This window comes from Alexandromys fortis, unplaced genomic scaffold (genome assembly GCF_014885135.2).
Source record: "Alexandromys fortis isolate MF-2015 unplaced genomic scaffold, M_Fortis_MF-2015_v1.1 scaffold_65, whole genome shotgun sequence".
Classification (NCBI taxonomy): Eukaryota; Metazoa; Chordata; class Mammalia; order Rodentia; family Cricetidae; genus Alexandromys; species Alexandromys fortis.
In genome coordinates, this window is record NW_026067986.1 from 6,665,131 (window position 1) to 6,681,098 (window position 15,968).

The 15,968-nt window shown below is 43.4% G+C and overlaps 1 protein-coding gene and 1 long non-coding RNA gene across 2 annotated transcripts in view; one reads left to right on the forward strand and one right to left on the reverse strand.

Moving 5' to 3' along the window:
• The window catches only part of Tmeff2 (transmembrane protein with EGF like and two follistatin like domains 2), a 233,771-nt gene that overhangs the window by 158,018 nt on the left and 59,785 nt on the right, over positions 1-15,968 (forward strand). The gene's annotated exons all lie outside the window — the stretch shown is intronic.
• Positions 729-5,709, reverse strand: LOC126511891 (uncharacterized). Its single transcript, XR_007594807.1, has 3 exons — positions 5,542-5,709; positions 5,400-5,449; positions 729-838 (listed from the first exon to the last, which is right to left on the reverse strand). It is a non-coding gene; the product is annotated as an uncharacterized lncRNA (long non-coding RNA).

Consider the following 15,968-nt stretch of genomic DNA (forward strand, 5'->3'; position numbering starts at 1 on the left):
GAAGAAGAAGAGGAGGAGGGGGAGGAGGAGGGGGGGGGGGGGGGGGGGGGGGAGGGGGAGGGGGGGGGGGGGGGGGGGGGGGGGGGGGAGGAGGAGGAGGAGGAGGAGGGGAGGAGGAGGAGGAGAAAGAAGAACTCCCATACAAAATATACATAAACATGTCTGGTCCAGGACATAAATCTCAGAAGACATTTTTTTTTTTTATCTAAGAGATAGAGCAGGAAAAAACACTAACATCCCAGTTTAGACGCATCAGCTACTCTTATAAGGGCCCCATCCCAACAGAACCACTATAAGGTTACCAACTCAGAACATTTTCTTAATAACATAGCTGGGAACTGATGAAACAGGACACGAAAAGATGGTGCCTCTGTACCTGGTGCTGTTATAGGCCACCAAAGTCAGCAGTCAGGAATTGGGCCTGCATAGGAAACAAATAAGACACAAGGATAAGCTGGAGCTCTCAAGGGCAAACTAAACCACACAAGACTAAAATGGAGTACACATCTGTCTCTCATCACCCCCTGCCTCAATGAGGAACATGGCTCACATTGTGACTTCCATTTCAGTGGGACTGCATGCCCACCCAATACTGGTTCAGAGGAACTGATAGAGGAGGGCTACTGGGAGCTTGAGATGCCTGAGCCAACCTACATCTCTGTGACTGCAGAGAGGCAACAACAGATTAACAATTACCACAGGACCTGGGGCTACCTGTGGAACCCTCCGTGAACTTGCTGATATAAGAGCTGTTGCTTCCCTTCCCGATAGTTCTTGAGTAGCCAGCACTGGTCCAGATTCATGGGGGGGGGGGGATGCACAGCAGTGATAATCCAGTCTAAAAATGAGCAAAATGAAAACGACCAGGTTATATTTTCTTATTCTACAATCTACATTATGATGGTAATAAAATGCTAACAAAGAAATTTTGAAAGAATCAAGTTTTTATATGATAGATGAGATTTCTTTGTTGGTGATTTTTTTCAATTGCTGAAGACACCTGACCTCTTCACGTAAGTTTCATATCCCTGAGGCTTGTCTGTCTCCATCTGACAGCACTCTGTCTGTATTTGAAATCCCTCTCCCCAGCCCACTGGGGAAGAACAAGTCACACACATGCTGGCACCTCAACACTCAGAGGGTGGCACCTGCTGTCACGCATCTGACAAACTCCATGAACTTCATCTTTCTGTCTCCTGTCCATTTCAGCTCTAGCCATAGTCATTTTCAAAAATGGTCTTCAATATGCCATGATTCTTTCAATCTGGGGCACAGGAACACCACAAATTCTATACCTAAAGGGATGGTCTTCAAATCCTCCAAGCTGCTAGTTCTTGGCTAAATCCCTCTTAGATGGTATGGGAGGTCCTTCTGTCTATGTGTTGCTTTTATTGGTTAATGAATAAAGAAACTGCTTTGGCCTGTTGATAGGGCAGAACTAAGGTAGGCGAGGGAGGGGGGAGAACTGGACTGAATACTGGGAGGAAGAAGGCGGAGTAGGGGAGAGACTCCCTGGAGCTGCTGGAGACAGAAGCTGGGAATTTTACCTGGTAAGCCACAGCCACATGGTGATATACAGATTAATAGAAATGGGTTAAATTAATATGTAAGAGTTAGTCAATAAGAAGCTAGAGTTAATGGACCAAGCAGTGATATAATTAATGCACTTCCAATGTGATTATTTTGGGTCTAAGCTAGCCCCGCATCTGGGAAGAACAAGCAGCCTCTCTCCAACACTTAGATCTTGATTTGTGTTTGTTACTTTGTCATCTGGTTCTAAACATTTTTGACTCAGCATCAATCGACATACTCATCCCTCAAGGTGTAGGTACTTTATATGCATGAAATGAATGAAACTGTTGCCCTGGCAAGGCTGAAGCATACATGGGCAGCCTGCAGATGGCAATTCGGTTGAACATTTGGGTTTCGTGGTCTAAGCTGATGAGGACGACTGAGCAGGTCTCTTCCTCAAGAGGGCGCCAGATCTCATTACAGATGGTTGTGAGCCACCATGTGGTTGCTGGGAATTGAACTAAGGACCTTTGAAAGAGCAGGCAATGCTCTTAATCACTGAGCCATCTATTTTATATTCATACATACACACACATATATACATACATACACACACACTTTATATACAAACACACACACACATATATATACACATATGTGTATGTACATGTATATGAGTATAGAGTATATGTATATGCATCTTTGGCTTTTATTTGCCATATTCCCCAATTTATTAACCTGATTTAAAAGTTAAATATTTTTCAGAAAGGAAATTCAAGACTTTAATCCCATTTATTTTGATATATGTCATACACAGTCAAGATGTAGCTTGTTTAAAACAATAATTAAAGAAATGAGTGCCTAGATCCTTTTAGATGGGTGCTATTTGCACTGTGACCACTTATCCGTATCATATTCTGGCTCATTTTTCTTTTGGGTATCAAAGGTTGCTGTGGAGGCGTGGTCATCTCCAAGGTACAAACAGTGATGGTTATTTACTGATGGCAAACACACTACAAATCCTGCATCATTTCCTACATGTCAAGTTAAATTAAAAACATATTATGCTGAATCATTTATAAACCTACAGACAAACTGCCTCACCTGGGCCACCGGAGGCCGTACACCCCCATGATTTTGTTCTCCAGGAGTTATGAGCTCTGGGGGGCGGGGGAAGAAGAGAGGCACTTCCTTAATAAACAGCCCTCTTTGGGACAAAAAAAAAAAAAAATCAGGCACTATTTATTTTATTTTATTTTACTTTTTGAATTTATTTTATTTTATTTTTTAAATTCATTCTATATACCAACCACAGTTCCCCCTCCCCCCATCTCCCCGCAACCCACCCCCATCCACTCCTCAGAAAGGGACCGGGATTTAATCCTTTGCAGAACACTGGAAAATACTGCTGGGGAGAAAGATATTTTAGCTTTATTTGCTCTGATAACTGACGAAGCAAGGGTGTGGGCGACCTTGTCTAGCAACTATGGAGTCTGCTCTGAGATGCCACTTGGTTCCCTGTTTTCACCTTAGCTTTTCCTCGATGTTTTCAGTTGTAGTTCTCGAATTCTATTACTTCCTATATTAATCTGCGCCCTTCTAGAAAGGAGTCGAGAATTCTGGAAGCGTCTGTAAAGCTTGTCTTTCTTTGATACTAGGCTTCAGCCTGCTTTTTTTTTTTTTTTTTTCTATGAGCCCTGAGGTCAGGCCTCCCTAGAATACGGCGGGTAGACAGAGAGCGGTTGTTCTGTCCTCAGAATAGCATCCGTGTGAGCCCATTAAAAGAGAGAGCATGCCGGAAGAGACCGTCCCTCTTCTTTAAGACTGTGACCAAAATGCATCCTTAAGCTTTTAAAAAATGCCTAACGTTTAGAAAAATTGCTTTCTCCATAAAGTGTAGCTGAGTGTTATACATTTGAGAGGTCGCTTTGAGATGAAACTAAAGTTACAAGATAAAGCAAGACATTTATTTTGCACTTAAAGCATGGGCATGCAATTTAATATGCTGTTGAGACCGGGGTGTCTGCAAGTCAAATGAAGGTTATATTATAATTGATACTTTGAATTGTTAAGGAGAAGCAAAGGTGAAGTGAGATGCTTTTATTATTATTTTTTTGGTGAAATCTTATTAAAAACTCTTAATGGAATGCAAACCAGAGGCCATCTACAAGGTCTCCAGTTAAATTAGGTATGCAGCCATTAATAGTACCACTGGCTTGCTGACAGTGACTCTCCCAATACAGACAGGGGCTGAGGCATTTTTCTCTTTTCTTCACGTTCTTTATTCAGTTTCCAAAACTTGAGGAGTAGAAGTCTGGCCAACATCACCATTTCCCCGCTCCTTCAAAATAAATATCTTGCAATTTATATTCAGAAATATAAACTAGCCGGGCAGTGGTGGCGCATACCTTTAATCCTAGCACTTGGGAGGCAGAGGCAGGCGGATCTCTGTGAGTTCGAGACCAGCCTGGTCTACAAGAGCTAGTTCCAGGACAGGCTCCAAAACCACAGAGCAACCCTGTCTCGAAAAACCAAAAAAAAAAAAGAAGAAGAAGAAGAAGAAGAAGAAGAAGAAGAAGAAGAAGAAGAAGAAGAAGAAGAAGAAGAAGAAGAAGAAGAAATATAAACTAGCAGATAGCCATGTTTATCTTGGTGTTTTTCAGTTGTGTATAAGTACTTAAACACCTGAAAACTATAATCACTATTAAAAATGCATGGGAAAGAAATGAAATGGAGAGAATTGGGAGGAAATATGGCTGTGGAAATCGAACTGTTCACGTGTAAAAAGACTCAGGGCACCCATCTAGGAACTGGCATGCACACAGTTTGTCTTGCAGGCCATGTGCTCTTGCTTCATTTATTTTGTCTTTTTTTTTCCTTCATGCCTGTCAGTAGACAAACCGAAGAAATGACAGAAAAATGACAGAGAGGAAAGCTTAAAATTCCGGGAAAACTGTATTTTCCCTAACTTATTTTTAATCAGTGTTTAGACAAATCTGTTATTATTTTTTTTATTTTTAGCCACAGAACATCTTGGTTAGGCTCCTGTCAGCACACTTTCCTAGAAGCACGGTGTGGAGCCTACTATTTCAGTGTGTAACTGCTCAGACACACTTCCAAAGACACACTTTCTCTGCGAGAGCCATGCAAAACAGTGCAGCACCACAAATCTTCTTCATGGTCTAGAAGGCAGAGGCTTTTCATAGACTTCTCATTATGCAAAACCAGCTCCCCGTGTTGCGTTCTAATCCTCCGAGAGGAGTTGACATCGTCGTCGATTCCTTAATTTACCTCTCTGCCCTGTTGACTCCCCACCCAGCAACCTCACGGTGCCATATCTCCTCAGTAAGAAAAACACACACGCCTTAATATAGATGCGCCATCATGAAAAAAAAAAAAAAAAAAAAAAAAAAAAAAAACAAGACGAGGCGCAAAGACCCTGAGGCAGGCACAAACAAAGCCAACATTTTCGAATGTGATGTCTGGTGCGTGTTATGATCATCACTGCAGAGGAAGGAAGCAATTCAGAAAACAAATTTTCAAAGCTATTTATATATCAACGTTCATTATTTTTTTTTCTAAATGCGCACCCATTATGGTAGTAGAGATAGCTTTTCCTTCCTTAAACTCAGAAGTAAATCAAAGTTAATTTCCTGCTATGCAGCAGACTTTTGTGTTAGTTAAATTGGTTAGCCAGAGCCAAGTGAGAATGCCTATTTATTTGGGTGGGAGGGCACCGTGGCCTGGGAGACACACACTCTGTATAATTTAAGCGGTGCTAGGCCTGATAGAATCAACAGTGATCTACTAGACACGAGTGAGCAATTTATTAACAGCTTCATGTTTATCGGTTCCAAAAGTAGACGCTTAGAAGTGATATTACATACCTTGAAAGTTTCCCTTTCTCTGAAGCCAAACACTTGCCGGTTGATGGTTCCTGGAAAGGGAACACATTCAAATATTTTAGGACAGTATGAGCTATGATCAGCTAATGACAAATGGACCAAAAGCCAGTGAATATTCACCTACTTTGTTTTCACCCGCCTTGTTTATATCATAAACCGAAGAGATACAAAATCATTTCACAGAAGATTTCGCTTCACCTTCTAAAAATGACGATACTATAACACTGGTAACATTGTATTTAGAATAAACCAATCGTCTACATACATACAGTGAAATAATTAGAAGCTCAAACCCTGGCTACTTCATAAAAGCTACAGGCTACCTAGAAAACATGCCACCAAGGGACACAAAAACTCATGGACAACCCCGCTTCTGCCAGGCCACGCCCAAGTTTCACCCGCTTCTCTTTGAACTGCTTAAATACCGATTCCTACCCACGAGTGTGCAGGCTCAGGGCTTTACTTATGTATTCTCGATAGGTTTGGGGGAGCTCTCCCGGAGAAGGAAAGCAGGGGAGAACCCAGTCTAGCCCCATTTCGAGCTGACTTTCAGCTGGCACTGCCAGCAACAGGACAGTCAATCCCCCTTTAAGCAGTAAGTAAGGGGAATAGAACAGGAAGGAGAAAGGCAAACGCGCCGGATTAAACGCTCACAGATGACAGTGGATAAAGAAAGACAAGCCCGGGAGGAAGGAGTCAGGAAGCCGCTATTTATGGTGCCTTAATCTGTAAAGATAAAAAAGCAACAGTATCAGAGGGAGAAACTCGAGGCGAAGGGAAAATTGTTGATCCACTTCCACTTTTTGCTGAGTGAAAATTCCGCCGTGGTTATGTAAAATAGTCCCCGTTGGCCAGCTTGGATGATTTTGCCAATTAGAAAGAATTTGTCTTTATTTGTCTACGAATAAAAAGCCGAGTCTTAGGGAAACGGAAACTAATTTCACAAGGCTTGCACTTTTACAGACTTTGAAAGCGCCGACCCGCCTGGAATCAAAGGGGGCGATTCCCACTTTCACCTGTGCCTTGCTTTGAGTAAATAAACCTGAGGCCTGTCTGTAATCAGCTGGGCGCAGAGAAAGTGAGAGTGGAGAGGGGGAGCTGGGCTTTAGCTGGGGAGCGGAAGGACTAGGTGGCTACTGAGTCTCTAGCCTTCATCTGTTCTCAGATGTCCTTGCTGTCCACACCACTGCTCCCGACGGAGGGCATTTCCTATGCAGACCCAGGTCCCTGCCTGCTGCCTTCTGATTTATTTTTCAAAACCTTATGCACCTCCTGGGTGAAGTTCTAAATCTCGCCTATAGGGGGCCTTGATAGTCCGTCAAACAAAGCCGTGGACTTGCCTCTGGCTCAGAACACTGTACTTTTCTCTCTTCCTACTAACTGCAGGGTAGTGTCTTACTTGCCTTTACAACAAAGAAGTGATTCCGTGTATTAGATCTTAAGCGAACGTCGGAGTGAATTGAATCATAAAAATTTTATCTTTGAAACTTTCCTTTGATATCTTTCTACCATGCTACATCATTACCTAATTGGAAAATACAGAATTCGGTGACATTTAAGAAAACCCAGTTTCCCCTCTATTTCTCACTGTAGTTGAAGTGAGCATCTTTTGGACTCTGGTTCTCACTCCCTCTCTGATATAGGGAAAAGCTGATTTTCTCTGGCCTTCTAGTAAGTCCTTACTAAAAGCATATGCGTCTGAGTGTGAAAGGAGTGAGCGAGCGTTCATTCCGACCAGACAGTGACTGGTTTCTCCCCTAAGACTTGCTACTGTTGGGCTGGAGAGATGGCTCAGTGGTTAAGAGCATTGCCTGCTCTTCCAGAGGTCCTGAGTTCAATTCCCAGCAACCACATGGTGGCTCACAACCATCTGGAATGAGATCTGGTGCCCTCTTCTGGCCTGCAGGCATACACACAGATAGACTATTGTATACATAACAAATCAATAAATAAATATTTTTAAAAAAAGACTTGCTACTGTTGCATTCCTGGGCACATCTTGCCGGCCCGGCAGTGATGCAGCACGCAGGGTTCACATCCCTGACAACTGTTGATGACAAGTCTCCCCCGGCGGCTGCATAGCACATTTTCCTGTGAGGGTTGGACCACACGGAGGAAGCTTCCCAGTCCACCTTGATTTTTCTGTGTTTTCTAACCAGAGCTTGTTATGTCTTCAGCATTCGGGTCTTACTCAACTCTGGAGGGCAACAAGCCACACTGATATTGTTTTAGGGGCTTGGGGACCTCCCTAGCCAAAAGCAATTTCTTTCTGGCGGTAATGTCTCCGCCCTTCAAAAAATGATGCCATTGTCATCCTCGATTAAAGGAGTCCTTAGGACTCGTGAAATATGAAGGGAGTACCTTTCCGTAAGACTTGCATATACACGCACCAACTCATCCCTGTGCACGCTCATCCACGCTGGATGTCTCCTGAGAAACAGTCTGCTAACTACGGCTGTGAACCCAAACTTCTGTTAGCCTAGGCTGGCACTGTGATTGCTTGAACTCTGACTCTGTCCTGCAACACAGTGAGAAGGCACCAACATTTATGATGCTGGCACTGTATGCCAGGGGAAAGCAGATGGCCCAGCCTTGACTAAGCGACCTCATAGCTCGGACTCCACCCCCTTGAATATACCAGCTACTATAGTGTTTGCCTTCTGCTAGCTGGGAGCCTACCTCTGAATGGCACTCTTGCTACTGAAGTGGTTTAAGATACTTAAATGCTGGACATCGTTGCTTCTTTGTTCCGTATTGTTATTCTGTAAAACAACATTGCTGTGTTTGTATTTAGTAGGTATTATTTAAATAGGAGTCCTTCAAACTGTGTTATATTTAACAGGCTTGAGTGTGTAGCTACTTAAAACCATGATCACAAGTGTGCTGAGTCTTCAGACTTTAAAAAAAAAAGGTGAGGTATAATCTGTACATTTTAAGCCTCATCTTTCGATTTTAATCACAAATTATTTTAAAGCCACACACACAAACACACACATACATGTATACTCTGGAATCTGTAGCCAAATGGATCATGTTGGAGTGAGCATTGAAATCCCTTATAAGCATGTAAGTCCTAGTCAGCCAAACAAAACATCTTCAGAGACAGCATCTAGAATGCCATTGACCCATTTAATGTTTCTGCAATAGAAACAGACCACTGGACAGATCACAGCTACTTATTTTAGATCCTGTGTTTATAAATGTTTTAGTGGATAAAGGTTTAAAGCCTAGACCAGTGCATAGTTTCAACTCCACACAGCCTTAGCAGGATGCTGTGTGCTACGGTCTGATGTGTGCGTGAGGAAGACAGGAGGAGCTGTTGCTAGCAGCTCTTGCTGAGTGGAGAGAAGCCCCTGAGTGCCTGGCTGTCTATCACTGCATTGTTGACTGAGTTCACGGCAGAGCGTACTTCCTCTTCACAGGTTCCAAACACGACAGTCCAACTGAAAACAATGCCTGCGAAATGCAGATTTTTTTTCACTTCATTTCGAAAAGTATTGTTTTTACAATATTTAACAAGCCTTTGACTGGTATTTATTATTTATGAATAGTCACGTAGAATATAAGCAATAAATCCATAAACATCTCTTCTGGTCCTACCTAAATATTTGAACCTGCACAAAGCCCCGCCAGCCAACTCAAGTCCGAGTGTGTTCAGCTTTCAGCAGCTATTTGTAAATCTCTGAAATGAAATAGATCTGTTGATATCGGCATAAATGTAATCAACTGAATCCAATTACTGAAATCAGACACACGCTAAATGGCCGGGAGATGCAGAAACCGCTGATTGACCAGCCGCTCAGCCCCTCGGTGCTTCCCCGCTAACCTAACACGCTTTGCAGAAGAGCGGTTCTCCGGAGAGTAACAATATTAGCACAAACTACATAGCTGTTGAAGGAAACAAGGCCTCTTGCATTTGGGTTCGGAATAAGCAGGCTCGAACTTGAAGCCTTAACCATTCTGAGTATCGCCGTAAAGTGACAGCCACAGCAAAACTAGAACTCTACAGTAGGTACAATTATCAGTGTGAGATACGCAGAGAGGCACTGGCTCAGCAGTTAGGAGTTAGGACAGGGCGTGCCAGAAGGCCTAAGTGCTCTTTCCAGCATGTAGCATGATTAATAAAAACCCAGAGACAGATATTGTGGTTCAACTTGAAGATCAGAAAAGCAAAGCAGCCAAGCCACTAGAGAGCTGTTACCTGTAAGAAATCCTCAGACTGGAAGAGTGATTGTGGCTCAATGAATCCTCAGAATGAGACTGAGAGCTGTCTCCTCCCATCTTATATTCCTCTCTAATGCAGGGATTAAAGGCGTGCACCACCACCACCCAGCCTCTATAGCTAACTAGTGTGGCTACTGGGATTAAAGGTGTGTGCCACCACTGCCTGGTCTGTAAGGCTGACCAGTGGGGCTGTTTTACTCTCTGGTCTTCAGGCAAGCTTTATTTATTAAAATACAAATGAGATATCACTACACCGGCCCCCGTGTTTAGGTTCCTTAACTGCCTATAACCTTAGGGTCAGTTGATCTGGCGCCCCCTGCTGACCTCCACAGGCACCTGCACTCAAGAGCAAGGCACACAGGCTCAGAGTCCATTACACAGACAACACACATACAGAAATGGAATTGAAAATAAAGTAAAATGCAAAATGCTAATTATACACACTTTTTCTAGGCTAGGGCTCTCAGACTCTGGAAAAATCCCCCCCCATTCTGATTCATTAATGAAAACGGATCCTTGGGATGCAAAATTTCTCATTATATTTAAAACAACCCATTTCACTGCCGAGAGACAGTTGGATCTAGTTTGATGGTTGCACATCAAAAGATGTAATAGCTTATACATGCAGGCCCTCTATTTAAAAAAAATATAGTCACCACACATCCATTGTAAGCTAAGTATTTAACAAAAATTAATGAATATGTATTGCCCGTGTGAAGAAACACTTTTCTTGATAACTGGAGCAAAGAAACATGCGCTGATCTAATTAACTATATAATTCAAATTAAAATTATAATTTTATGTCTCTAACAGTGACATCTAAGCAGACTTTTAAGATGAAAATGTGTTCTGTGTTTACTCGTGGATCTGGCAAGTGTTTGAGTCTCTTTTGTGTGCCCAGACATTGTTCTTGGCGGGCAAAATGCGATAGGAACTCTCTACACACATTATCTATCCTATGAGAAAAAAAGAAACAAATGAAAAATCAAGTACGTAAGGCACTGTCAGAAGGCCTAGACTCTGGGTAGCTCAGGGAAGCTGCCTGAGAAAACAGCGCCACCATCTTCTAAGGATTGCAAGGCAGACCGCAGCCGGCAAGCTCCCGGCCCTCAGTTCTCGGCCTGCCTTGCACTAGAGTTACAGACTGGTCACACCTTGCTCATATTTTATGTGGAGAGCTACACTCAGCTTCTCCTACATGCGTGGCCGGCCCTCTACCAACTGAGCCAGCTCCACAGACCAAAGGCACCGCAGTTCTGTATAAATAGCGTACGTGTTTTAAGTTACACGACTTTTCATCCCAGTTTCATATTTAAGAAGTCACTTTCCGCGGCGTGCGAGGACAAAACAATTTCCCTACTTTCAAAATTGTGGGTGTTGAGCGGGAGCTGCCCAAAGACGCAAACAAAAGTTACCACCCACTTTTACATTTTAAACTGTAGTCCGCTGCAAATGGGCTCGTTTAAATAGAAAGATGAAAGAGAATATGGAACCGTGAGAAAGAGTGGGTTTGGATTCTGTCCTTTGGTTTGTTTTTGTTTTTTTAAGTAATGGAGGAAAGGCCTGTTTTAGTTTACGCGTTGGCGTTTCAGGTCCTGGTTGGCTGGAAGAACGGCACAGCAGAAGGGTGTGGTGGCTCAGGTCTGCTCACCTCACAGTGACCAGGAAAGAGAGAAGCAGATGGGAGGAAGCCAGGGCAAGATACAGCCTCCAAGGACCTGTGCGCAGAATCTGCTTCCTCTAGCTAAACGTCTTCTCTCCTCTTGCTGTTGCTGGGATGAAAACACCGCGACCAAGGCAACTTATAGCAGAAAAATATGGGGGCTGGTTCTCATCTCATACAGAAGTGCTCTTACCACTGAGCCATCTGCGCAGTCCTGACCAAAGTCTTCACAGAGTCAGTGTGTGGCCCAGTTTTTTTTTTTTGACCACAGCTGGCACTAACTCTGAATTTGTTAACAGATTAGTCGTTGGTTTGTAAATGTTGTTAAAATTAGCTTTTCTACTTCCTACAAGAAGTATTTCAAACTACCCTTTAAAAAAATCATCTTCACTAGCGGCCACTTACTATAACAAAACAAAACCAATTTTCCCAAGTGATACTGCAACTTAAAAAGCCTTCTGGGGTCTGAGAGCTGCACTTATCTGTGGGCAGAAAGCCATCAAGTGTCTCTGTGCAGCAACTTAGTGAAGGAGCCCACAACTGGTCCCTGTCCAGAGGGTAAGGGCTCAGCCACAGAGTCCATCTGTATCACACGGGCTTCAAAGCTCCTAGGCTACTGTTGCAGAAATGGAGGCAGAAAGACTGCAAGTGTGGAAGGCATGGAAGGACAGGAGCTGCGCAGTGGATGAGACAGGGCTGCTAAGCCCATGACCTCACAGCAGCTGAGGATGGACGAAACCTCCACAAGATCCAGCAGGTCGCCATTCTAGCATGCAGGGAGGTGTTCGCAAGTTCCCACCCCGAACCGCAGAGCTATAGATAACTAATAGGAAGGAAAACTACATTTCTATATGGATGTGGCCCTTAAGGGGTCAACCAGTGGATGGGCCCCACACTTAGGGACATATGGGCAGCAGGAATTGAACTCTAAAAATGTATTTGAAATGGGGAGTATAGGAAAATTGAGGGGATCTCAAAGGACTTAAGGGTTGAAGGGGGTGAATACGATCCAAGTACACTGTATGAAAGTCAAAGAATTAATAGAAATCTTTTTTAAAGTCTACTGAGATAAAGCCAAGAGTGGGAACATTTTGTCCCGCCGTGCTTAAGAGCAGAGATGCAGACATTTTAATTAGAATAAAAAGAATAGAGCCATTAGCAAATAACTCTAGCATGAAAAAGAAAAATAAACGAGAGGAGAGAAATCCGCTGCTGCTTTACGCAGGTTGCCGTGGACTTTATCTATAAATTTACTTAAACATAGATTTGTCTAAAAATCTATGAATCGAGCTTGTTCCTCCTGAGTCCAAGTTCGATTCGCCTCGCTCGTTTTATTTAACCCAATGTAGACATCTAGTCTATTTTCACTGTCCTTATAGACAAGATGGAGAATCGTTCTCCTGGATTGTCACCAGCAACGTTGAACCTTTTCAGGATGTTTCCCTTCTAAAGGCTGAGGCCCACGAACGGACGAGAAAATTGGTCCCTGAGGCCTTGGGTTGCGTACGCATAGTATTGAATAGTTGGACCGAAAGTAAAAGAAGAGAAAGGAAAAAGACAGAGAAGCAAATAGTGGCTCCAACCAAATACGAGCTCAACTAACACTGTTCCCATTGCTCCCTGTGACATGCCAAGATTTCTAAAGCCTTGGATAAATAAGCCACTGGCATCCACATTTTAAAGAAAAAAATAGAAAAATAAAATATAGAGGAGCATATTAGTTATCACGTGTTTAAAATCAAGTATGTTGGGATACGGTCAACATTTCAAAGCATGCATAATGAAAAGAGTCATCTGCTTACATGCATGCCCAATCATGGCAAAGCAACCCTCAATTTATAGATTGGAAGTCAATACACACAGTGAATAGTTCTTTCATCAGAGCTGGGAGAAAGAGTATTTGCTGCTGGCCCGTGAGCAGGAGGGAAAGGTAGCTTGATGTCTAAACTGGGCAGAATTAGAGTAATTGAATGGAGGATGAAGAATGAGCTTTCCCGGCACAAGGAGAGCAACCAAACCCACTGTGCGCAGAACATCATCTGAGGTTGATTTTCCCTCCTCTTGAACCCTGAGAACAGCTTCTTTGGGCATTGGTGGTAAGCTAGGTACTGTTTTCTTGATGAATTCTGTGGCGTGTAGATTGGAATTTTAACTCAGTCTAGACAATGATTAAGCATATTTTAGGTGCCAACAATGGGCTGAGGTCCTAATTATAGATATACACAGTCTTGTGTTTTTCACTAAATTGTAAAGATGGGTTAACATGCCCGGTGGTAATTAGATTCCCAAAGATGGCGAAGGAGGGAGCAGCCTAAAACTGTAGCATAGGGGAAGGGATCAGTGCAGAAGACAGAGAATCACTGGGCTTGGCAACTTAGGAATCCTCTGCCGCCCACAGACGAGTGGGCATCAGGAAGGTGTTACGACACAGAGAGTCCCCTGTGATATCTCTGTCTGTGGGATTACTATGTGCTGGGCACTGTGCCGGGCACCGGAGAAGGGAGGGGAATGAGAAACGCTCAATTCCTTTAACAGAGGCTTCAGCACAGAAAGAGCAGCAAGGGCAGTGAGGGCCTCAGACAGCCGGGGTGAACTGACTACTAGAGATTGGTGGTGTTGTGTCTGTGAAGAAAGGAGGCGAAGTGTCTTAAAGATCACCATGGCTACACCTTACGGCATCCCCAGCCAGGAAGTGAAGCTTCAGATTTGCAAGGTCACTTAAGGATAGGACCCAATGTCTCCAGACCCCTGGAATATTGACCATGTCATTTTCAAGAGGCAACACGAAGTAAGACTTTCAGAAGAGAACTATGCTCTGGATTGTTGGAGAATCTGTGAACACACCGAGATCAGCGGGCAGAGGAGCGAGAGGCACTGCTGATTGAACCTCCAGTTGGACAAAGGGATTTAGAAGCCTCTTGTCCCAAGCCCTCGGGGAATCTATGGAAATGGTTACACCATTGCTATTCTAGTCCTAGCGTCAAATCCTCTGTGAAGCCTTCCCTCTCCTCCAAATGCCACCATGACCCCTCGGGGATCTCACAATATAGTCTTTCCACCTACAAGGCCCAGGTCTGATAGCATCGTTTCCTGGATACCAACTTACCGTGTTGTGATCTCTGTTGCCAGCTGGGATAACAAAGGCCGTCTCTGTCATTCTCACGTTTAAATCAGGACCGTAACTGATATCAAATAAATGTTCGGAATCACTTAGCGGATCTTCCCTAAACTAAATGAAAATGTATGTCCCTGATGGAGGAAAAGGATGGCAGTAAAAGTCGCAGACCTCCAACAAGAGGCCTTCCGTCTGTGTCCAAAAGGGAGGAATCTGCAGAGTCTCTGCTCTGCTTATGTGCACCTGTATATACGTGCCCGTGTGCATGGTGTGTGCAGGTGTGCAGATGTGCAGGTATTGTATGTGTTGACCCTTACTTACCCTTCACCTGGTTTGAGACAGGATCCCCTTATGATTTACCATTGCGTATGCCAGGCTAGCCAGTCCGTGAGCTTCCAGGGAATTCCCCTTCTCTGCCTCCCAAATGGCTATTGGATCCCCAAGATGACAAGTGTGTGCTACAGTGTCCACCTTCAGATGGCTCTGGGGAGCCAAACTCAAGTCTGCCTTACTCACTGAGCAATACCCAAATCCTATCCAACCTTTTCTTACCACTTAAAGTCTAGTAATTGGGGGTGAAAGTACTCAAGCAAAATGTTCGAGCATTTCTACTTGAAGTTCTTCATCCCAAGGACTTGGGATCAGCTCACAAGGCTGCCTGCCGGAAAGCATTGCTGCATCCCGCTTTCAGGGCAATCAGAGCTCACCGGTGAGACAGCAGGGAGTTAATGACGGATGGCTGGGTTGAGCTGGCAAACGGAAATGCCACCATGTGTTCCTGAGCACAACACTTCAGTGGGCGAACCCCGAAAGAAGACGCAGAGAGAGACAGATGTGGGTCTTTCAGGCGATCAACACTGCTTGCAAGTCATTTTGTGGAGCCATAATTTCAACGTGAAACAGTTCTTTACAGAGACATCACCTTATTCCGCTGGAATCTCACCATGCACACACTTCTACACACTTGGTTTAAACTTTAAAATACACCTAGTTCAAAGTCAGTGCAAAAAAAAACAATTGTACCAAGATTGGTAATTGAATTAGCAGGAAACAAAACATGAAAACCAACACTTTTTCTTGTGAATTGTTAAATATTTGGAGAATTTCAGAAGTAATCCACCACTGTGCACTCACAACTGGATCTAAACCTCCAGAATATTATCTTTTGACTGTTTTTGTTGCTGTTGTTTGTTTTGCTCTTGTTGAGAGAGAGAGTTATCACTGTGCAACTCTGGCTGTGCTGGAGCCTGTTGAGTAGACCAGGATGACCTGGAATTCACAGATATCCACTCTGGGATTAAAAGTGTGTGCCGTCATGCCCACTTTAATTTTCTCTTAAGAGTATCACATTCCAAATAAAATTCAGCTTACAGCCTTAATCATGTTTCCTATCTTCGCATTCAAGATTAAGAATGCAGCACCCTATGGATATTTTAATAATGTTTTTATTATTCATCTTATAAATTTTATGATCATGTGTTATGTATTGAATATTATTTATGGTTTTATTTACTTACCTTTATATTTGTAAGTGTTTTCCATTTATATA